Source organism: Schistocerca serialis, chromosome 3 (genome assembly GCF_023864345.2).
Source record: "Schistocerca serialis cubense isolate TAMUIC-IGC-003099 chromosome 3, iqSchSeri2.2, whole genome shotgun sequence".
Lineage (NCBI taxonomy): Eukaryota > Metazoa > Arthropoda > Insecta > Orthoptera > Acrididae > Schistocerca > Schistocerca serialis.
In genome coordinates, this window is record NC_064640.1 from 32,930,720 (window position 1) to 32,956,813 (window position 26,094).

Consider the following 26,094-nt stretch of genomic DNA (forward strand, 5'->3'; position numbering starts at 1 on the left):
CACCTAATCTTCAGCATTCTTCTGTAGCACCACATTTCGAAAGCTTCTATTCTCTTCTTGTCCAAACTATTTATGTGCCTCAGAAATAATAACTAAATTCTACCCAATAATAGTGTTGGCTGTCTACAGGGCTCCTTCAGGTGACATAAAAACGTTTCTGCATTCAATGGAACTCCTCCTGTCAGAGTTACTTTCAAAAGCAAATGATATTGTAGTTTTAGGTGATTTCAATATAAACTTTGTGACAGAAAATAAGAATAAAATTGACTTTGAGATTGTGATGACCTTACATCATCTGACATCAGAATAAACTTCCCAACAAGAATTACATCCGAGTGACAAACTATGATAGACAACATTGTTTTAGATGTAAGTAGACATCAGACTTATACTGTCAGGCAGGTTATAAGTGGGCTTTCAGATCATGATGGACACATTCCCACTCTTTATCATGATAATCTGTTCAAAAAAGAATTTCCTCAATGGAAATTCATAAAAGTAATGAATGAAGAGGCAAAAGGAACTTTCAAACACAGGTTGCAGCAAATGGATTGGTCTTTAGTATATAGCTATGAGGATGTTGATACTAAATTTAACTGTTTTATAAATGAATTCTGTGCTCTTTTTGAAGAAATATTTCCCAAGAAATGGGTCAGAAACAGTTCTTCCAATTCTGTAAATAAGCCTTGGATTACAAAAGGTATAAAACAGTCACGTAAAACCAAAAGGGAAACTTATGCTGCAATAAGATTCTGTAAAGATGTAGAAAATGGGAACATTATAGATTATACTGTAAAATTTTTTAAGAAACTAATATGGAAATCAAAAGCCCTTTATTATGAGAAGAAAATAGATAATTCCAATAATAAAATAAAAACAATTTGGAGCATTGTAAAAAAAGGAACAGGAAGAGATACAACAAGCAAAGAAGATGTAAATAAAATCAGATATGAAGGTACCCTAGTAGATAACCCCAAAACGGTGGCTGAGATTTTTAATAAACACTTCCTATCAGTAACTCAACAGAGTGGTTGCAAGCCCTATGTTGATGAAGCTGTAACTCTTTGTCAAGCAGTATATTGAAACACAATTTCAGAAATGCACCTTCATCCTATCACTGTAGAAGAAATTCAAAAAATCATCATGTATGTAAATAGTACGAACTCTGCAGGGGTTGATAATATATCTAGCAATTTATTGAAATATTCTTGTGTGTGGATAAGAGACATTCTCTGTCATATTTTCAATGCTTCCCTTCAGAAAGGTGTTGTTCCCAGTAGACTTAAGTACGCCATTGTGAAGCCCCTGTACAAAAAGGGTGATAAAGTTGAAGTAACTATGGACATCTCTCTTTGCTGACAGCTTTCTCCAAAATTCTAGAAAAGCTAATACATGTAAGAATTACTGATCATCTCATGAAGAATGGAGTTCTCAGCAAGAGCCAATCTGGCTTTCAAAAGGGCCATTCAACAGAAGACGCAGTCTATGCACTTGCAAATGAAGTCCTAGAAACCCTTAATGAAAAAATGCTTGTACTTGGTGTCTTCTGTGATCTATCCAAAGCGTTTGACTGTGTTGATCACCAGATTCTCTTGCAAAAAGCAAAATTAGTAGGAATAAGTGGTGCTGCAGTCAATTGACTACAGTCATACCTCCAAGACAGAAAACAAAAAGTTGTCTTGAATAGCTCGGGTGGAGTATGTGACACTTCCTCAGATTATGAATGGAGTTCCATTACATGTGGAGTGCTTCAGGGCTCAATTCTTGGGCCACTATTATTCCTGATTTTTATAAATCATCTGCCATCATGTACAAGCCTGCCATGTAAATTTACATTATTTGCTGATGATACCACAATTTTTATGAGCAGTAGAACAGACAACAATCTTGAGGAACTCATGAATCACATACTCCCAGATGTGATTAATTGGTTCAAGGTGAATGGCCTCTCATTAAAATCCAGTAAGACCAGCTTTATTCAATTCTGTACAAAAACGGAAAAAGAGAGAGACATAAGTGTGACATGTGGTAATCAACCAATAGAAAGAATGGAAACAACAAAATTTCTTGGAGTGCACATTGACAAGAAAATGAACTGGTCTTCGCATATTATTGATCTCTGTAAGAGGCATAGCTCTGCTACCTATGCTTTATGGGCTGTCACTACATGTGTTGAACCTAACACTGCAAAAGTGGCATACTATGGCTATTTTCATTCTCTCATTGAGTTCATTGCACAGAAGCAAGCTTTAGGGATTATATGTGGATTGCGCCCACGAGACTCGTGTAGAAGTAGTTTTCGTAAACTTAAAATATACACAACTGCATTCCAATATATTTTTTTCTCTCATGTGTTTTGTTTGTAAAAATATAGAGATATTTCAACCAAACAGTAATGATCATGAGTATAACACACGGAGGAAGAATGACATACACAGTGAGCTCAAAAATTTGAGCTTGGCGCAAAAGGGTGTCCACTACACTGGAGCAAAACTCTTCAATGCTCTTCCTCCTGAAATAAAGACAGAGATTTATAACAAGAGTAAGTTTAAGAAAGCACTAAAAATATTTCTGCTAGAAAAAGCTTTTTACAGTCTAGATGAATTTTTAACTAAAAAAATTGTAATATTTTAATATTATGTAACACAAGTTGACATAATGCCACTAAGAATGTTATTTAACCTGAGCTCTGTATCTGTGTGTGCTCTGTACCTGTTTTCTGTATTGCTTTAATGATTCTAAGAAAATATGTATTTTCTTTTTCTGTATTGCTGCCCAAAGAATTTACTGTATAAATTTTTATGTAATTATGTACTCAAATTTCTGTATATGTTATTAGATTATCAGATTCTATTTGTAAAAAAGTGATTCGTTCCACATCCTTGTGTATCCAACACAGTTTCACCCATGGAACACGAAATAAATCAAATCAAATCAAATAACTCACAGTTGGTTTGAATAGCACAGCTGTAGCACTCAGCAGAATTGACTACACTCATGGAGCTTGAGCATCCTGTGGTAGCACAAAATGTGCCTAGGCCTGGTAAATGAAGTACAGGGTTTCAGAGTTATTAATGTAACACCCTTTACTTAAATTATCATGAACACATTCAATATATTAAACTCATTTTGGATCTTCTTAGAGTCACACGTCCAAATATTTTATTAATTCTTAATTTTGTTAATATTTTTATATTTATTATAATTTTATTAATTCTTAAACAAGAAGAGCAATTGGTTTATACAATATCTTGTTAGGCATGTATAAAAATATGTAATGATAGTCTTCCTGTCATCCATAATTAATCTGTCTTAATCTGACAGCTGCCACAGAAAGGCAGGAAGTATGTGGGATAGGAATGTGGCACCAATGAGCTTGATCTGGCTGCAGTGAGGGTGAGGTTTTCGAACCACATTATGATGTGCAGCAGTGAATTAGGAGACACAGACAGAACAAAGGAAGAAGGAGACTCAAGGGAAGACAGTCTGTATGCAAAATTAGTGAAGTCAATGGTAGGCATAGAAGTAGGGGTAGACTATTAGAAATAGTTGAGGCCAGTATGATTATGGGACCAAAGACTGTGTCGCAAGGTCAATCCCTTCTGTGAAATTCAGAGAACCTGTTGTTGGTGGAGGGGTAAGATTCAGATGGGTCAGGTTATGGGGCAGCCATTGTAATTGACCATGTTATGCTTAGCAGTATATTCTGCCACTGGTTGCCCACCTTTGCTCTTGCCTGTAACAGCTTGGTAGTCTTCATTTGTGTGAAAAGCTGGATGATGATCATACTCACATAAAATGCTGTGCCGAGGAAAGAGCAAGATGGTGTATGACATGACTGTTTCCATAAGAAAGAATAGGGCAAGAAACACTAGGGCAAGACTGTGATGGAGCTGGAATATGATTCATTGGATGGGTTTATGAGACAAGTTCCTTTCAACAGGGGCAAGGGATTAGTACTATGTGTGGTATAAGAATGAAACAGTATATGGCATAAATTGGGAGTGCAAAAAAATATTGCACTGGTATGGATGGGAAGGATTATGGACAGAATGTTACTAATTTGCAGGAAGTGATAAATAGTTGAAGGCCTAGTGAAGGATAGTGTCCAATCATTGCAGTCCAGGATGATACTAGATGATGGAGGTGGTGCTCCTTTGCAGCTGGTTCCTGAGGTTCACCAGAGAATTAGCAGTATACGTGATATGACATAGGAAATCTGTCAGACTAGGTTTGGAAAATACTGCCTGTCTGTGAGGACTTTAGTAAGGCACTTGCTGTGTAAGGGATGAAAGCTATCAAAATAGGTAGTGTTGATGTATAGTTGGCTTGATGTGAACAGGAGTTATGCTGGAGTCATCAGAGAGGTGAAGATCGATGTCCAGGAAAATGGTCACATGGAGCTGATGGTAGAAAAGATGTTGAGCCTGTGGAGGAGTGGGGACAGGGTTTCTTGGCCCTGGGTCAAGATTGTGAAAATATTATCAATGAATGTGAACCATAAAAGGGGTTTGGGATCTTTTGTGACTTTTAAGGTTTCCCATAAATGACCCATAAACAAGTTGGCTTAGGAAAGTACCGTGAGGATCCCCATGGCCATGTCAGAGGTTTTTGTGTGTATATTCCCCTAAAAGGAGATATTATTGTGTATGAGGATGCTGTCAGTCACATGTATAAGGAATGAGATGGTGGGTTTGCAGTTGGAAAGATATTGGAAAAACTAGTGACAGATAATGGCAAGACCCGGGGCAGGGAGGTTATTGGTGTATAGGGAAGTGATGCCAACAGCAACAAGTAGGGATCCAAGTGGAAATGGCGTGAAGTTGGTTGAGCCAGTGAAGGAAATGATTCATCTGAAAATGCATGTTCAAAGTAGAACTGTAAAAACAAATGCAGAAAAATAGAACTAATAAAGTTGGTAACAATATAACTTAATTTTGAGTTTTTATTGCCTTTATTACCAAGAGAAATGTCAAGAAATCAAACTTTATTAGATCATCCACTGTATAAAGAGAAAATTAGAAAAATGCAGTATAGATACAGCAAAGAGAGATGAACTGTCAGCTTCAAAACAATTGATAGAAGCTTCACAAAAGAATGTGATTTAATATTACAACATAGGTAAACTTTTTATAAATTCGCTTGGTCATTCATTTATGAACTATTATGAGCCATGATGTGTTGATGAATTTTAATGGTATTTGTAATTGTACAGTCAGTCCACTGACAACCAACAATGTCAATAAAATTAACTGAATTTTCCATTGGTGGTGTGACAGGACATGATACTAACATTAAATTCAACAATACTGCCTAATGTTTTGCAAAATTATATTTATCTGGTCATGAACTGGCCATTAGCTTCTTTGGTCATCTGCAGGGGACAATAGGAGTTGGCTCACACTTGCAAAGCACTGTTTGTCCAGGCCTGTCTTAGTCTCTTTTCATTAGTTTTTGATAGCCAACATTTTGTGGTGACCTACTGTTCCTTTATACACTCAGTTCTTAGCTATGGGATTTTTTTCTGGGCATCAAAGGCACAAAATATGGCCAATTTTTTTAAAGAATGGGAAAAGGCCATAAGAAGAATAGCTACATGAACTACTCATTGGTCATAACAAGTTGACGCTTCACATGGTGGCTGTAGAGTATGGCAAGGGGCATGCCTTACCTTTTTTTTGGACTGCAAATGGGAGAGTAGCAGAGAGGGGAAGGCAGCACAAACTCCTTCCTGCAGTGCTTTTTGCTTACTTGAAAACAAATATGACATGTGGAAATAATGGAAGTGTTCAGGGACAAATGAATATCTTCCAATTAGTACTGATGTTCTATGCTACTGGAAATACCAATGAAAAGTGTCAACTTGTGGCCAAACAGCAGTTGGACTCACAGAACAAAATATTTAAAAAAATGAATATCCATACTACTTCAAACGAGCACATCCACCAACCTGGTGTGGAAATAAGGAAAACATAATGAAATATTTCACTAAAGTGGTGTACATATTCGTGGAACAAGAGTCATTTTGGACTTAAATTTACCAAGGAAAAATGTACAGGAAACTCACTAAATTGTTCCATATCTAGGGATAATACTGTATAATTAATTGCCCAAGGAGACGAAAACGATTACTAAAATGCATCTGCTTAAAAAGGCAGCTAAAACATTTTTTCATAAATAATGTATAATACATTAATAAAGTTTACTTAGAGAACTCCGAGAAGTGGTTAAAAGTGGAAGGGAACAATAACAACATCCTGTCAAATCACATGGTCACACTGTAATGCTTTTACTAGAAAGTCATGACAAGATCTATAGTGTGTAACAGTCATGTACTATCATTCTCCTGAACTTAAAGCTAAACAACTCACTCATTGTTGTGAGGAGGGTTGGTGGAGAGGGGAGGTGATGGAGAACATGCTGACTCAGTTTTTCACGTGAACTGAGGGGAAGATATGAAGACATGGTCTGGGCATAGTTGCAAGTTTATGGGCCTGGAATCAGTTTTCTGAATAGACAAGAGGCAGTGTGAGGGGCATAGCACCATGCCTGTGGTCCAGGACTCACCAGTGGGAGTTCTTAGTGCATGTCACAATGCAGTACAGAACTATGTTTTATAATCTAAGTTACCTGGTACAAATTGTCTGTAAATCAAAGAACATTGTACAGTAGGGATTAAACAAATGAGAGAGTACAGCTGTTAAGGCAATAACCTCATATTCAAAATGAATGAGTTTTCTCTGTCCAGCAGTCCTGATTTAGGTTTTCCATGGTCTCACTAAATCATTTCGTACAAGTCGCATTCCAAAAATAGTGGACAAAAATGTTCAAAACACATCCAACAAATCTCAACAAGTAACAAATCAAATATAATGAACTTGGATTTTTTTTTTTTTTTTTTTTTTGATAAACACACAAGCATTGGAACATATACAACACAGAATATAGTTACAGTAAGACACAAAGTAGGTGCCAAGATTTTTATGAGAACCAACCCAAAAATTAAAACAACCAAAGATATTGAAGCTCTGTTAAAAATAAATTTGTCCTGTGTCTACATATTATTAGCACTCCCACTAGGAGGACCCAATTTTTTTTTTCTAACATGTTTAGAAGTCTCTCACAAATGTCCTAAATGCTCTGAACGTTCAGCATCTTCCTGTGTTTTTGATGTGGCATCTTTGATACTGGTTTTGTTGGTAAATTAGCCTGCTGGTCATTGGATAAAGTATGTTCCAGTACATATTCATTCACTTTGTACTTGTTTCGCACAAAATGGTTTCACACATCAATATGTTTATGTCTTTGGTGAAAGTCTTAGTTTTTATTTCACTGTACTTGAATTGTAAATACAGCTATGTCCTTGTGCAAACTCTAAACTCAAACAGTTTATCTCACAATTTGGTTGAGTATAATGTATTTGACATCATTCATAGAGAGCACCACTGCTTTATGTTTTGTCGAACCCTGGGTCACTAACATACCAGTTGTGAATTTCCTAGTTTCCACATCACAAACGTTAGTGCACTAATAGCGTAGAAAAACGCAAGGGGCAACACCAGAAAGTACTTACAAAGACGCAGATAAACAAAATAAAAGAGTTAGATCTCTTTGGTCAAGTCTGTCAATGTAATAAAATGAAGGACACGAGCAGCTGCTCAAGCATCATCAGCTAAAAGCTCCTGTAAGATAGACGGCAGACACAGGACAACACGAGAGTTAATAAAATGGGGACAGGACAATAAAACATGGTGCACCGTCAATGGATGACCACAGGTGCAATGCGAGGCGGGGACTCAGGACAACAGGTAGCAGTGGCTAAATCAGCAATGACCAATCCGCAACCTGGCCAAAATGACCTCCTCTCACCAGGAAGGGTGTGAGGAGGTCGTCCAAGACTTCGGGATCAGTTTGATGGCCCTAAGCTTAATTTCATGGAGAGAGGACCAAGCCTCATGCCACAATGATGAAAGTGCTGACAAAGAACCCCACTAACATCAGTTGATGGGACACAAAAGGAAGCTGTCCGAGGCAGGAGGACAGCAGCCTTGGCCGCAGCATCAGCAGCTTCATTCCCAGGCACACCAACATGGCCAGGAATCCACAAAAAAAGGACACGAGCCCCAGTATCAGCTAGCGACTGAAGAGACCGTCGAATTCATTGCACGAGAGGGTGGTCCAAATATGAGTCACAGAGACTCTGAATGGCGCTCAAAGAATCAGAGCAGATGGCATAGGGAGAATGACGATGGCAGCGGATATACTGAACAACCTGATAGAGAGCAAAAAGCTCAGCTGTAAAGCTTTAACACTGGTCAAGGAGCAGGTATTGAAAGGTATCATCCTCAACAACAAAGGCACATCCGACACCAGCAGTAGTCTTGTAGCCATCTGTGTAGATAAAGACGTTATTAAAGGTCCTCAAACGAAGTTCGACAAAACTCGAGCGGTATATCGAATCCGCGGTCCTCTCCTTTGGGAGTGAGCTGAGTTCAAGGTGAATGTGAACCTGAGCCTGGAGCCAAGGTGGCATTGGGCTCTCACGCACTCGAAAAGTCGTAGGGAGGGTAAAATCAAGTTGCGGAAGCAGGCAACGAAAGCGAACTCCAGGAGGTAACAGGGCAGATACATACAGCCCATATTGGCGGTCGAGAGAGTCATCAAAGAAGAAGAAATATGACAGGTGGTCAGGCATTGACATCAATCGGCAGATGTACTGACAAAGCAACATATCGCGCCAGTAGTTTAGTGGTAATGCGGCAGCTTCGGCATACAGACTCACAACAGGGCTCGTGTAGAATGCTCCAGTCGCCAGACGTAACCCCTGATGGTGGATAGAGTTTAGGCGGTGTAAGATGGACGGCCGGGCAGAAAAGTAGACAAAGCTCCCATAATCCAGCTTTGATTGGACAATGGACCGATGTAAGCGAAGCAGGACCATTCGATCTGCTCCCCATGACGTACCGCTGAGAACATGGAGGACATTTAGGGAATGGCTACAACGAGGAGCCAAGTAAGACACATGTGGAGACCAGCAAAGTTTCCTGTCAAATGAAAGACCTAAAATGGGAGAGCAATGGGACCAAGATGTAAGGATGGTGGAGGAAACTGTTTGTAATCCCAGAAGTTCATACAGACCGTTTTCTCAGCAGAAAAAACGGAAACCGTTAGTGACACTCCAGGAATATAGACGGTGTAGACAATGCTGAAGACAGCTCTTCAGGAGTCATGTTCTCTGAGCGCTGCAGTAGATCGTAAAATCGTCCACAAAAAGGGAGCCTGAAACGTCAGCTGGGAGGCAATCCATTATTGGATTGAAGGGCCACGCTCAAAGCGGAGCCCTGGAGCACCCCATTCTCCTGGCGAAAGGCATCTGACAAACAGAACCCACACGAACCCTGAACATTCAATCCATTAAAAATGCATTAATAAAAAGAGGGAGGTGATCACGAAGGCCCGAAGTGTGCATGGTGCAGAGAATTCCCGCCCTCCAACAGGTGTCATAAGCCTTCTCCAAATCAAAGAACACAGCCACCGTCTGGCGCTTATGCAAAAAGTTGTTCATAATAAAGGTCGACAAGGTAACTAGGTGGTCAACAGCAGAGCGGCACCTACGAAGAATTTACCATATGCTCCATCACCTTGCAGACGCCGCTGCTAAGGGAGATGGGGTGATAACTGGATGGAAGGTGTTTGTCCTTTCCTGGTTTGGGTATGGGAACAACAATTGCTTCACGCCAGCGTGTGGGGACATGACCCTCAGTCCAGATGCGATTATAGGTGCAAAGAAGAAAGCCTTTACCTGCAGGAGAAAGGTTCTGCAGCATCTGAATATGGATACCATCAGGCCCTGGAGCAGAGGATCGGGACCGGGGCGAGTGCCCAAGTTCCCGCACGGTGAAGGTGGCATTGTAACATACACGATTCAAAGACTGGAAAGAAGGTGGCCGTGCCTCCTCTGCTTGTTTTCGGGGGAGGAAGCCAGGGTGGTAATGGGCAGAGCTCAAAACCTCCGCAAAAAGTGGCCAAAGGCATTTGAGACATCCTCAGGATCCACAAGGACTTCATTCACTACAGCCAGGCCAGAAATCGGGGAGTGGACCTTGGTGCCAGATAGCCAGCGCAGGCCACCCCAGACAACTGAAGAAGGAGTAAAACTGTTGAATGAGCTGATGAAAGCCACCCAGCAAGCCTTTTTGCTTTCTTTGATAACACGACAACATTGTGCATGGAGTTGTTTGTAACTGATACAGTTCGCCACAGTAGGGTGGCATTGGAAGGTGCGTAAAGCATGTCATTGAGCATGAAGAGCATCGCTGCATGCTGTAGTCCACCAGGGGACTGGGACTCTACGTGGAGAAGAGGAAGTACGAGTAATGGAATAATCAGCAGCAGTGAGAATAACGTCCGTGAGGTATGCGACCTGACTATCGCAGCTGGAGAAGTTTTGATCATGGAAGGTCGCCAGGGAAGTGAAAACCCCCCAGTCGGCTTTGGAGATGTTCCAGCTAGTGGAACATGGAGAAGAGTTGTGATGCAGGAGATGGATTATGCAGGGGAAATAGTCGCTCGAGTATGTGTCAGACAGTGCATACCACTTGAATCGACGTGCAAGTTGGAGAGTGGATATGGAGAGGTCCAAGTGTGAATAGGTATGTGTTGTGTCCAAAAGGAAGGTAGGTGCACCGGTATTTAAGCAGACTAGATTGAGGTGGTTGAAAAGGTCTGCCAAGAGGGAGCCTCTCGGGCAGGATGCTGGAGAGCCCCAAAGGGTATGGTGGGCATTAAAGTCTACAATCAACAAAAATGGCGTAGAAAGCTCAGCAATCAGTTGTATCATGTCTGCCCTTGTAAAGGCAGATGATGATGGAGTGTAAACAGTATAAATGGAAGATGTGAAAGTGGGGGGAGTAATTCGGACGCCAATTGCCTGCAGATCTGTGTGTAATGTGATTGGATCGTAGTAGACATCATCCCCAACTAGCAACATGACCCCTCCACGAGCCGGAATACCTGCCACACGGGGTACGTCAAAACGCACAGAGGTATATTGTGCCAGGTCAATACAATCGCATGGGCGTAACTTCATTTCTTGGAGACCTACGACAAGCGGGCAGTGCATTCGAAGGAGCAATTTTAGTTCCTCTCAGTTGGACCGAATGCCACGAATATTCCATTGAAGAAGTGCCATTATGAAAACGAAAAGAAAAAGAAGAAACAAGAAAGGGTCTCCTCGATGGCCGCTGAGGGCCTGGCTTCGAGGGAGCACTGCTGCTGCAATCAATAGGTGGTGAGTCATGGTCCATCAACTCAACAGTTGCGTCTGCCACCTTCCTGAGCTGGTCAGGAGGGGCAGCTTCCTCTGCCAGTGAAAGGCCAGATGATCGGCCATCATAGGTGCAGCTTGGCGAAACTGAAGATGGCCAGGGACGGCAACTGCTTGGTGGCGTAGGAGAAGAAATGCGCCTCAGCGGAGATGGAGAACTCATTTTTCTATGAGCCTTCTTTGAAGAATTACGTTTTGTCGAAAGAACAGTTGATGGCTGTGAAGTTTGTGTACGCAAGAAATCTTCGCATGTCGGTTCTTTTTTGAAGGTCTGAGCATCTGCTTTAGAGGTCCTTGTCTTAGCAGTACCAGATGATGGTGTTCGAGCCTTATGGTTGGTGGGAGGAAGAGGAGACGTTGATCGGGCAATCTTAGCACTGGCCAATCTGATAAGCGAATTGCTAAATGTTAGATTGCATGTCTGTACAGCTATCTCCCTGGTAGGCTGAGGAGAGGTGAGAACGGTACTGCACTTACCTGCCGGAAGCACAGTGGGCTTTCTGCTATTGAATAACTTGCGAGCAGCTGAGGTCGACACCTTCTCTTTCACTCGAATTTCCTGTATACTTTTCTCGTCTTTGTAGAAGGGGCAGTCGCGAGAGGAGGGCAGCATGGTTGCCCATACGATGCAACGAGGGGACGGAGGTGGACAGTCACCCTCATGGGCATCCCTGCCACAGGTAACGCATTTAGCCGCACTTGAACAAGTCAGCCATGTATGGTTAAACCACTGACATTGGTAACACCTTGCAGGGCTGGGTACATACGACCAAACAGAAATGATCTCATAACCTACTTTAATTCGTGAAGGCAAATGCACACTGTGGAATGTCAGGAATATGGTTCGGGTTGGTATGAGATCCTCGTCGACCCTTTTCATGACTCGATGGACGGCTGTCACTCCCTGATCAGAGAAGAAAGACAGAATCTCCTCATCAGTCAGTCCGTCAAGTGACCTGGTACACACCACGTCACCCGACGAATTCAAGGTGCGGTGGGCCTCGACCCATACAGGAAGTGTGTGTAAGAGAGTGGCTCGAAGTAATTTTTGGTCCTGGAAGGCGCTCTCTGTCTCCAAGAGCAAGGTACCGTTGTGCAACCGAGTACAAGATTTCACTGGACCTGCAACCACATCTACACCCTACTGAATGACGAAAGGGTTGACTGTTGAGAAATCGTGATCGTCAGATCTTGTGACAACAAGAAACTTCGGTGCTGGTGGTAGAATTTTCGGAACAGGAGTTACATCTAGCTTTCTTTTTTGGGCAGAAGACAGGGAAGAAGAAGAAGAAGATAAATCCATTGCAGACGAATCCCCCATGACTGCCAGCGTCTCCGGTGGCACGCTTCTTCCTTGTGGTGGCCCTCTCAGAGGGCACTCCGGCCTTAGGTGATTGTCCACACCTCAGGTCACACCTCCTGAGAAACGGATGGAAGGACCAATCGGCACGTTCAGAAGGTAACAGCTCAGGCAATCACCCCTCCCTGGACCTGGCCTTTGCCAGGGGTTATGTGCGTGCCTTACTTGCCTACCCAGGACGGGGAATTACGCGTTACCCCATCACCGTCTACTCGTGCGAACACGTGGGTCGGCCTTCAGACACGTACAGGGAGGAAAGAAGAGATAAAAGAGAGAGAGAGGGAGAGTAGGATAGAAGAAAGAATCTCAAACGCCAAGGCGGAGAGTAAGACATGGAAAAGAAGACAAGGGAATAGGGCAATGAGAATGAGGCAGAGATAGAAGTAAGGGAGTGAAAGCAAGGATAAGAGTGAACATAGGGAAAGACCAATAGAGGAAGAAAGTGTGAGGATAGAGAAAAACAAAAGAAACCAGATCCTGGAGTTTTCAAACATCCGTCTCCGGACGAAGGCTCGATACATTACTCCCAAAAAGAGGGAGTGTGAAGGGGTGGTAAGTCAGGGGGAGAGGGGAAGGATTGGGGACAAGGAGGGATGGGGAAGGGGGGTAAGGCAGCCCAGAAAGGAAGGAGAACTGCATTAGCTTGGGACAGTTCCGCACTGTCACCTGATAAACAAAGTAAGAGCCTACAGAATATCAGACCAGCTGTGTGGCTGGATTGAAGAGTTTTTAGCAAACAGAACACAGCATGTTGTTATCAATGGAGAGACGTCTACAGACGTTAAAGTAACCTCTGGCGTGCCACAGGGGAGTGTTATGGGACCATTGCTTTTCACAATATATATAAATGACCTAGTAGATAGTGTTGGAAGTTCCATGCGGCTTTTCGCGGATGATGCTGTAGTATACAGAGAAGTTGCAGCATTAGAAAATTGTAGCAAAATGCAGGAATATCTGCAGCGGATAGGCACTTGGTGCAGGGAGTGGCAACTGACCCTTAACATAGACAATTTTAATGTATTTTGAATACATAGAAAGAAGGACCCTTTATTGTATGATTATATGATAGCAAACAAACACTGGTAGCAGTTACTTCTGTAAAATATCTAGGAGTATGCGTGCGGAACGATTTGAAGTGGAATGATCATATAAAATTAATTGTTGGTAAGGCGGGTACCAGGTTGAGATTAATTGGGAGAGTCCTTAGAAAATGTAGTCCATCAACAAAGGAGTTGGCTTACAAAACACTTGTTTGACCTATACTTGAGTATTGCTCATCAGTGTGGGATCCATACCAGATCGGGTTGACGGAGGAGATAGATAAGATACAAAGGAGATCGGCACGTTTTGTCACAGGGTTATTTGGTAACTGTGATAGTGTTACGGAGATGTTTAGCAAACTCAAGTGGCAGACTCTGCATCGCGGTGTAGCTTGCTCGCCGGGTTTCGAGAGGGTGCGTTTCTGGATGAGGTATCTAATATATTGCTTCCCCCTACTTATACCTCCCGAGGAGATCACGAATGTAAAATTAGAGAGATTCGAGTGCGCACAGAGGCTTTCAGACAGTTGTTCTTCCCACGAACCATATGCAACTGGAACAGAAAAGGGAGGTAATGACAGTGGCACGCAAAGTGCCCTCTGCCACACTCCAGCTTGCGGAGTATAAATTTAGATGTAGATGTAGACCCCGTGCTCACCACGCACGTATCCACAAAAGAGTTGTGGACCCCCTGGGGGGAGACTGAAGGTGAATTCTCCTGTTTTGACGGAAAAGAAACATATTTTACGGTTCTTTTCACAGCATCCCATTGAATCTTTGTTATTTTCTCAAGTTTATGACTGTAATTTCTTTCACAGTCAACAATGTCAGGCTATGTTCTTATTGAAAATTGCATCAGAATACCTACAACTTGCCTGTATGGCAGACTGAACTTTTTCTTTTGTGTGCCAGCACACACCTGATGATAATTGCTGGGCTAACAATCTCGACCCTGAAGTTTAATAGTGTCCATAAATTCTTCTTGATGCAAAAATAAGTATAATCATCTGCTAACCATTCTGCCCTCATGCCCAAGTAGGTACCCAGTTTTCTAGACATGTCAAATTATCATCGTGGTTCTATTAGCAAAGTGTCAGTAGTAAAAGCCTCCTTAGCAGCTATCACACTGTAATCCATATTGGCTCTTGGCATGAACTGTTGGTGTCCTAGTTGCTGAATAATATGAATCTGCAAATGTTGAATGGTGCCCAAACTCGTATAAAACTCCAGAACTTTCACTCTGCAGTGTAGTGTCCACTGCTATGAAACTTCCTGGCAGATTAAAACTGTGTGCCGGACCAAGATTTGGGACCTTGCCTTTTGTGGTAAAGTGCTCTACTGACTGAGCTACCCAAGCACGACTCACGACCTGTGCCCTCAGCTTCAGTTCTGCCAGTACATTGTCTCCTACATTCCAAACTTCACAGAAGCTTTCCTGCAAACCTTGCAGAAGTAGCACTCATGATAGAGCACTTGCTCCTGAAAGACCAGGTCCCAAATGTGAGTCTCAGTCCTTCACACAGTTTTAATGTGCCAGGATTGCATAAAAATGTTGTGAAATGTTATTTCCAGTGACTGGTAGCTTGTTTTGAGCCAAAGAAGTTTCAGTTCGATTTACATGCATGTTTAGTTCCATCTTCAAAAATTTTTGGTTGACTTGAATAAATTTTTCAGCTAAATTTCTCTATTGAAAAACAGTTTGCACATCATATTGCTCAAGACAGATATTTTTGGAGGCTGAAATTTATAGTACTAGCAGAATTTATTGAAATCTAGTCACTGGATTGTAAGTTTCATAATAATCTATATCTGCAACTTATTAGAAGCCTCTAGCCACAAGTCTTGTGTTGAAATTTGGATAACATTATAACTACTATAATACTTTATTTGGTACAATCCATGGTTATGTATGACCTGTTGAAGTGCAGGAGTATTATGGCATACTCACCTGTTCTACATATACTTTGGACCATGGTAATCTAAGAACACTATGTTGTTTCAAATACATGTAAAGACAGTGAGGAGAGTACTGTCAGTGCGGAGAGTCTGCCAGAAGAGCAAACACACCACAGTACCCATGCAGGATCCGTTATATCATATGATACCTTAGGAGTTGAGACAGATAGTTGTAACAGACTTGATAGGTGTTGTGTGTGAGGCTTACAAATGCTCAAAATGGCAGGAATTAGGATTCCATCTGGAAAATAGGTATAGAAAATAAATGGTAAGAAAACTGGAATTGGAGTCTCTGGCAGGTAAGGAAACAAATTTACGGTGTGTTTCATTGTATTAATATTGGTCTGCACTTTTGCAGTAGGAAACTTCAAGCTCAAACTATGCTACAGATGAATCTGTTACTTATATTGCATTCACAGACTCGTAACCATATTGCCACCTATGTACCTAACCTAGACTTTCGCAGAAACAGCATTTGTAGATGCCAGTATTTAACTGTTCATCTCCTTGCTTGTGGCTTATTTCATTGATGATAATTTTCTGTGTTGTAAGTTTTTTTCTTTCCCAGTTATGAACTATACGATGAAAAGCCTTTAGACAGTCATGAGGTCCAATTAGGTTGATTGTAGTTTACGATTAAATGTATTTTCTTGAGTAAGCAATTTTACAAAGTTGTTATGTTAACATTAATTTATCATAATTAATACCTGTATAGAGTTGTATGTAAAACTCTTGACATTTCAAAAGGCAGCACATGTTTCTTAATAGGGTGTGTGACCACTGTGTTTGGCAACGCATGCTCTGCAATGCACTCCCAGGCTGGCCACAAGTTTGGTAAGGAGATCTTGTGGTGTGGCATTATATTCCTCCACCAGCACAGTTGACAAATGCAGGGTGGTCATTGGTGCATGTGGATGTGCTGTCATAAATCTCTCCCATGTATGCTAGATGGGAATTAACCTTCATGATATTGAAGGTGTGGGGGTACTTTATGCCAATGTTCTGAAAATATTTAAACTTGCCCAAAACTCAATAGCAGATGTCACTTTTTCATTGAATATTGTATTCAATAGCTCTGCGTTCAGGACTTCACTTACACATCAATACCTTTAAAAAGTATGTAAAGATTGAAAATCAATAGCAATGAACTGAATCTGAATTTTTAATTATTTTTGGTTGTTTGTTATGAAGTCAGTAGAACACGTTACTAAAAATGCGTTGATATTACTAAGAGTGTCCTAGAAGATATTTTCATGTTCTGGACCCTATTTACACATCAAGGTGTCTTTAAAAAGTATGTTGTTAATAGAATTCAAGAATACTCAATGAATTTTTATAGTTATGGAAAATGCCTTGACATTGCTAGGGTTAGGGCACAGTTATGAGAAGGCCAGCCATTTGACAAATACCTTCTCGTTCAAAGAGCTCCAGTACCTGTACTGGCCAACAAAGTTCCACATTGTCATCCATAAAAATGAAGTCCGGGGCAAATGCAGTCCTGAAAAGAGGAAGTAGAATGTCACAGTGGGGTTGACTGCTGAGTGTATTGTATTAAAAGACTTGGAGTCCGTACATCCATGCAACACTAGTTCTCCCCACACCATAACACCAAAATAGCCATGTTTGACAATGTTCCAGTGTGCACAGGGTACATTTCATGCAGCCTCATAGGGCAAAAGGTGGGACCATGTAATGCACCAAAGAACTTTGTTGAAAATGATCATTTTGATGGGACAGGTGTTAAGGTTTGGGGGGGGGGGCAATAATGATGCATTAGCTTACTTCCTCCAAATCTGAACCAGTACATTCACCAGTCAACAGCATTGTGACACTATTCCTTTCTGACATTTGTCTTTACAGAAGTGCATTTGGCTCTGATTCATTGGTGTCCAAAATTACAGCGACAAACGGAAGTTTAGCAAGATTACATTTATTTTGCCACAGAACAGTATAAACAGGAGATATTAAAGTAGAAACAGTTTAAAGAATATAGAATGTAAGCATTTACAACATGCATAATGGTTGACAAAAATGTTCTTTGTTTTGTTTCCCAACTTAACCGATTTTCACACACATTCCGACAACTGGTTTAAGTGCTCAGAAGGGGATGTGACCACCTCTGGTAGCCATACAGGTCTGACAATGATGGAGCATGCTGTGAATGATGTCATCAATCTCATGTTGAAGCAATAATGCCCATTCTTCCTGCAGAGGCGCTCGCAAGTGTTAGAGAGTGGTTGGTGGATGCTAACATGATGAAAAGCCACCTCCTGAGAGCATCCCAGACATGCATTATGGGATCAAATTGGGAGAGTGAGCAGGCCATGTGTCGGGTGCAAAATCTTTCATTTCCAAGAAACATCAACCACCCGTGCTCTTTGAGGTTGAGTATAATCATCCACCAGTATGAAGTCTGAGCCTACAGCACTTCACAACAACTGCACATGAGGTCCCAAGATGTCTTCACGAAACATGACAGCATTTAAACATTGTTGATTCACCCATACAATTTCATTAAGAGTTGCCAACATAATCCCTGCCCACACCATTTGTGATCCCCGTCAATATCAGTCTCTTTCCACAATGTTTTTGTCCTTAAATTTTGTTCCTTGTTCCCTCCAGATGTGACTCCATTGAGAATCACTCTCCAGACCAAATTAGGACAATGGACAAAGTAAGAGCATATGGACTATCAGACCAATTGTGTGATTGGATTGAAGAGTTCCTAGATAACAGAACACAGCATTTCATTCTCAATGGAGAGAAGTCTTCTGAAGTAAGAATGATTTCAGGTGTGCCGCTGAGGATTGTCGTAGGACCGTTGCTATTCACAATATACATAAATGACCTTGTGGATGACATCATAAGTTCACTGAGGCTTTTTGCGGATGATGCTGTGGTAAATCGAGAGGTTGTAACAATGGAAAATTGTACTGAAATGCAGGAGGATCTGCAGCGAATTGATGCATGGTGCAGGAAATGGCAATTGAATCTCAATGTAGACAAGTGTAATGTGCTGCAAATACGTAGAATGAAAGATCCTTTATCATTTAGCTACAATATAGCAGGTCAGAAACTGGAAGCAGTTAATTCCATAAATTATCTGGAAGTATGCATTAGGAGTGATTTAAAATGGAATGACCATATAAAATTAATCGTCGGTAAAGCAGGTGCCAGACAGATTCATTGGAAGAATCCTAAGGAAATTCAATCCAAAGAAAAAGGAAGGAGGTTATATTTCGCTTGTTCACCCACTGCTTGAATACCGCTCATCAGTGTGGGATCCGTACCAGATAGGATTGATAGAAGAGATAGAGAAGATCCAATGGAGAGCAGCTCGTTTCGTTACAGGATCATTTAGTAATCGCGAAAGCGTTATGGAGATGATAGATAAACTCCAGTGGAAGACTCTGCACGGGAGACGCTCAGTAGCTCGGTACGGGCTTTTGTTGAAGTTTCAAGAACATACCTTCACCGAGGAGTCAAGCAGTATATTGCTCCCTCCTACGTATATCTCGTGAAGAGGCCATGAGGATAAAATCAGAGAGATTAGAGCCCACACAGAGGCATACCAACAATTCTTCTTTGCACGAACAATACAAGACTGGAATAGAAGGGAGAACCAATAGAAGTACTCAAGGTACCCTCCACCACACACCGTCAGGAGGCTGCGGAGTATGGATATAGATGTAGATGTAGATGTAGATCTGTGAAAAGAACATTGGCCTGCTATTCGACCATCCTTGTGGCATGTTGATGACTCCACTCTAGATGTTCCCTTCTGTGAAGATGTGTCAGAGGTACACATACAACAGATCTCTGACATAGGCCACTCTGCTGAAGCATTCTGTACACTGTTTGTCTCGATAAAACATGTCCAGTGGATGCTGCTAGGTCCGGAGCCATTTTCCATGCAGTACTAAGGTGGTACTGTTGTGCCCTGGGTGCCAAATAATAGTCCTCTCTTTCTGATGTCACATGCAGTTGAACCTGCGCTAGTCTCTGGAATGCAGTTTCAGTGTCTGTAACCAGTTGCCACATCCAAGAAGCAACAGAACAATTCCTATTAAGCCAACAGGTCATATCAATTTGCAACTGTTCTGTTTCCATTATTCCTATGGTCCTCCCCTGCAGAGTATCTGGAGGCATCTTCTCTGTGCCATACTGCACTGTCTGTCACTGTGTACACAGCAACTGTGGGTGTGTGACTACCCAGCAAACACTAGCCCATTTGACAGCTGCCATGACGTCATCATGGGCATGGTTGTCTACTGATTGGAATGCCATCTTCTCTGCAGAACATGATCAAACAGAGATCTGATGACAGTTTGTATGATGGCATCATGAATTAGACACAGGGTGGGGAAATAGAGGTTTGTTGCTTTAATTCTGGACACCGGTGTATTTGGCATATGGCCTAGCCTGCCCATTCCCTCAATTTAAATTGTATCGAACATGTATTGGATGTGGTGGGGGGATGTATTCAGCACACCCACATGTACCAATGACCATCCAGCTGTTGTCAACTGCACTGGTAGAGGAATGGAATGCCCTACTATAAGAGAACTTGGAACCAATCTTTGACCAACATGGGAGCACATTGCAGAGCATGCTCTGCCATCTGTAATGATCATACACCCTGTTAAGAACCATGTCCTGCTCTTTGCAATGTCCAGGGGACCACCAAAAATCACTGTGACATCAGTGTAATTATTATCTTTGAATTAGAGCATAATTTCTGTTCATCTTATTGTGTATTTCTTTCAATTACCTTTTGTATTATACTGTAGTAATTTTTATGTAACGTCTGAGATTGATCGAGTTATGTTACTTGGTAGTGACACAGTTTTTGTTGTTTAATAAAGAAGCTTTCAAGCTGTTAGTCAGCTGTTCTATTTGTGCTAAATAAACGTTATGCATCTCATTACTTCACTTCGATGCAATGGAATAATCATCCTACAGCTAAAAATCGAAAGGGGTGCCTCAGTGAGAGTCAATTTGGGTGCTGTAGTAAACCTGCGGGATAATGTTCCACTGATTAAATGTATCCAATGAAAACATTTTCCAACAAGGAATGCTGATTCACTTGTAATAGTTTACTGTGCATATCAGTGTCATATAAGCAAACACCATCTGAAACAGGCCTCGAAGGGGCAATGGTGCCGACCAGCTGCTTTGTCATCCTCAGCCTATAGGCATCAATGGATGGGGATGTAGAGAGAGATATGGAGGGGCATTTGGTCAGTACCCTACTCTCCCAGTCGTTGTCAGTTATCATTACTGGTGTTGTTACTTCTCAGTCAAGTAGCTCCTCAAATTGGCCTCACAAGGGCTGAGTGCAGCCCACTTGTCAACAGCATTCAGCAAGCCTGGAAGATGATCCAACCAAGTGCTAGCCAAGCCTGACAGTGCTTATATTCTGTGATCTGACAGGAACCAGTCTTACCACTGTAGCAGAGCTGTTGACACTGGTCTTCATATACTTGCAGTATATTAAAATATAAACCTAATAATGCTATTAAATCCTAATGAAGCATTAGTGACACCTTATGACTATTGCTGAAAGTATATTAGGTTTCACTATAGAACAAGTTTATGAAAGATGCACATATACACTAGAAAAACCCAACTATTGTTATTATTGGTGTTGAGTACTGACTTCACTCTATGTATTCCCGTTGTAAAATGATATGTGAATTCAGGTAAAAGTATGTGAGGAACTTGGCAGCCACTTCTATTAACTCACCAACTGAAAGCAATACAGCACTTGAATTGGCAGGCTGGCCGGTGTGGCCGAGCGGTCCTAAGCGCTTCAATCTGGAACCGCTATGGTCGCAGGTTTAAATCCTGCCTCGGGCATGAATGTGTGTGATGTGCTTAGGTTAGTTAGGTTTAAGAAGTTCTAAGTTCTAGGGGACTGATGACCTCAGATGTTAAGTCCCATAGTACTCACACCCATTTGAACCGTTTTTTGAGTTGGCAGCTGTGACTGAACAAACATCTTGCATAGAGTGTGTACAAGTATTTACATATATAAGGTTTATGTAGACTTGAAAAACTGGTACTATATTAACACTTTTGTAGAACTGAGGAATCATTTATTCACATTGGTACAGTCAGCCAGCTTTTTAATAAAGAGTAACTTCACCATATTTGGTATATCTTTCATATGGTGCTGCTTTTCTGTTTTGATGGTTTCAATGCATTGAAGAATAATAATTATTGCAAAAACTTGGTCAAAATTGATACCAAATTGCTGATCTTGGTAACAAATTAAATATTTCATAAAATTTATATGACTGCATATGTAAAACACGCAAGTGGTACCAGAACAAATGCTCTAAATACACATTTGCATGTACAGTACCTGAAATATATTACACTGTTCCTTTTGACATGTTTCATTGAACACTAGCTGATACTGTGGCTCCAATTTCCATTAGTAGTTGACACTTTTGTTCACTCAGTCAGGGGCTTAATGCAAATAGAGTAAAACAAAAGATATGTTGTACTGCTGTGGGAGATAATATCTAAGAACCTCAAGACCTGAGTTTTCTGCCAACCATGTCTGGAGCAAATCATGACACCACATTTATGAGAGAGAGAGTATTATAGTATTTATTTTACAATTAGAGCTACATAATGAGGGCAAATTGTGTCTCCATAATGAAATTGTAGGAGCAGGAGGGGAGTGGTAAGGTGCTAAACCACTTTACAAACATACCTTAAAAACAGAATTGTTGCTAGTCTCTTCAAAAATTTACACACCTTAACACAGATCATCAGTTCAGAAAACTTTAAACAAACTCTGATAACTGGCATTAAAGAACATTATTAACATTACAACTCTGATTACTGATAATAAAATAATATTAACAATAAACAATATGTACAAAGAAAGTATGACCTTTCTCCTTAAAACAAATACTTACAGCTCATAATTTCACAAATGACTGACTTGAGAAATCAGTCACGACAATGAGCTGAACAACAGTTACAATCATTGCTTATACATTCACTACCAAGGGATAAACAACAGTACTTAACTTGTGGGTCAGGGGTTGGGGTGTAGGTGGGGTACAAGGGGTAAGGGGTAAGGGGTAAGGGAGTGTTTATGTGCCACAATATTGGTATTAGTTTTACAAATGGTAGGTCCTTCAGTGCACTTTCCGGCCTTTCTCTTTACAATAGTCCACAACTTGGCCCTTCTGGTTTGAATAACTTACGGTACATGTAACATAAACCTGTTAGCACCATGCATAGACAAGAAGTCACAGTGCTTAATTAAGATGTGTAATAATGGCAGCAAACATATATAACCCGATGTGCATGCGCACACAAAATCTGCAATGAAAAACAATGACAAGTATTAGAATTATCACTTGACATTACAAGCCACTGACCCATTTAATTTTAATCTTTTAGTTTAGCCATCTGTGAATTCAGCAATGGATGATTGCTCCCTCTCAAACTGACTTAACAAACCAACAATCTGAATTACTTCCAGACATTTTGAGTAAAAAGTAAGTATTTGAACAATGCAAACAAGAGCATTTGACTTCATGAAACAATTCTGGATCAGCAGCAGTGCAAACAGTTTAAGCCAGTTACTCATGTTTCCACACACACACACACACACACACACACACACTAAAATTATAAACAATTCAGTGATCATCCTCCCACTTAATTTTTACATACTGATTGAGTAAACGAATCTCCATTTAAAGCATAAAATATCTAAAGTACAGTAGAATAACAAGAACAGCATGTTGTAGTTCTTTAAATATGAACACCATGTTAAATTACAGCCAACTGAAGCTAAGATTTCTTAATGGGCAAAAGAAACTTTAACAGCAAAATGTGGACAAATTACTGATATCAAATCACTTACACCAACCAGCTGTTCAACACATATACCCTTGGTAGTGCAGTCACATCACAGAATAATGTATAATAGTGTAACTGTACTCACTCTTCCTCTATAACTGGGGTGTGAGACACACTAATGCTTTAAATAGCCACTTAGACATCAAACCAACTAAACTGACAAACAGTCACCACTGTTTGTGAACACCAGTGCAAATTGGCCCCTCAGATTCGAATACACAGCTCTCATTTGACTTTTATTCTGTGACAAAGACAGCTCCGCACAGTCACGGCAGGCAATGTGCCTCTCACTGCACCAACCGCACAGAATACCAGCAGCCGCGTGACCCACCATCTCTTGGAGTATCCTTGCACTATCATGGAACCAAACTTTAAGGACTCTAGAGTAACCAACATGCTACACACATTTACATTTTACATAGCCTTCCATTCAAAAACCCTCATACCAGTGTCTCTGACTGGAGGACTAAGTAATAAGTGACCATTGACAACAACAAAGGCACTACTCTGTCCATCAAGCCAGCACACATGGCTCACATAAAATGATACCACTTTGATCTCACAACATAGACATATTGCAGTATATGGTTTTGTTTTTGTCTTATTGTAAGGCATTAAAAGTGGAATTAAAAGCGACTACACGTTAAGCCCAACCAACGAAAGGGAAGACAGCTAAAGGCAGATACTTGTAGAAAGGTCCATAAAATACGCCATAGAGAAATGGAGGTGATAAACTGAAGACTAAACTTCCTTCGCCATATTGCTACGACAGATAAAAAGTAAAATGCGGTCGACAGCCCACATGTCATCCACCAAAACAGCTGGTAACTCAGACAGCAAACATAAATTGGAACGCAAGTGATTAATAAAAGGGCATTCTATCAGGAAATGGCAAACTGTCAAAGGTTGAGGGCAATGAGCACAAAGTGGTGGAGCAGCACCAGTTAACAATGGTGATGGCTAAAAACACAATGCCCAATACGCAACCTAGCTAAAATGGTTCAAATGGCTCTGAGCACTATGGGACTTAACTGCTGTGGTCATCAGTCCCCTAGAACTTAGAACTACTTAAACCTTACTAACCTAAGGACATCACACACGTCCATGCCCGAGGCAGGATTCAAACCTGCGACCGTAGCAGTCCCGCGGTTCTGGACTGCGCGCCTAAAACCACTAGACCACCGCGGCCAGCCGGCAACCTAGCTAAAATGATCTCACAGCAAGATGGCTGAGATGAGGTTGTTCAAGCCGCTGGGAGAGGTTTAATTTCCTGGAGCTTGTTCCCATGAAAGGAGGACCAGTGATGAGTCCAATGTGCCATTACCTGCTGACAGACGGCAACACAGATATCATTCGAGGGAATGGAATAGGTAGCGGGCCGAGGTACGAGGACTGCAGCATTGGCAACAGCATCAGCAGCCTTGTCTCCCATCAGATCAACATGACCAGCAACCCACATAAACATCAAAGTGGCTCCATCAACAGCGAGAAAGTGATAGCTTTCCTGGGGCCATTGCACTAAAGGATGTATAATGTACCGCAAACAGAGGCTCTGAATGGCACAGAGAGAGGCGGGATGTGTAGTGCATGGCCCTACACAGGGTGAAGAGCTCTGGTTTAAATACTGAACAGTGTTCTGGAAGCTGATACTGAAAAATTTCAGTGCCAGTGACAAAGGCACACTCAACATGGTGGTCAGTCTGAGAGCCATCAGCGTACAGAAAGGTACTATTGCCAAGTTCCAGGGGAATGTCGTGAAACTTGTGGCGATAGAGTGAAGCTGGAGGTCTTGTCTTCATGAAGTGAATGAAGGCCAAGGTGAACGCAAGACACTGCACAAAGCCAGCGTGGTAGGAGTTTCACACCCATCAGGAAAGTGGCAGGTAGCATGAAGTTAAGCTGCTGGAGCAAGTGCTAAAAGCGAACTCCAGGAAGTAACAGAGAGGAGGGATGCACCTCATACTGAGGATCAAAGGAGGCATTGGAGAAGGAGGCATAGGATGGGTGGCCTGGTGTGACAGACAAATGACTTGGCTATCTGCTGAGGAGGAGGTCACAGTGGTTTGACAGTGGTATTTTGGCAGCTTCTGCATACAGACTCTCGACCAAGCTAGTGTAAAAGGTGCCAGTGGCCAAACGGATGCCAAGATGGTGGACTGTATTGAAATAGCGTAAGATGGGCAGATGTCCAGATGGATAAACAAAAACCCCATAGTCTAGTTTCGAATGGACAAGGAACCGGTACAAATGGAGGAGGGTGGTCTGATCCGTTCCCCAGGTAGTACAGCTGAGAACACACAGGACATATTGAGAGACAACGTACAGCAGGCCGGCACATATGACATGTGGGAGGACCAAGAACGTTTCCTATGGATCATGAGCTGCAGAAATTTCGTAGTTTCAATGAGTGGAAGAGCAACAGGCCCAAGATGTAAAGACAGTGGAAGAAATCAATTGAGCTACCAGAAATTTATACAAATGGTTTTGTTGGCAGACAAGTGAAAGCCACTGTCAATGCACCA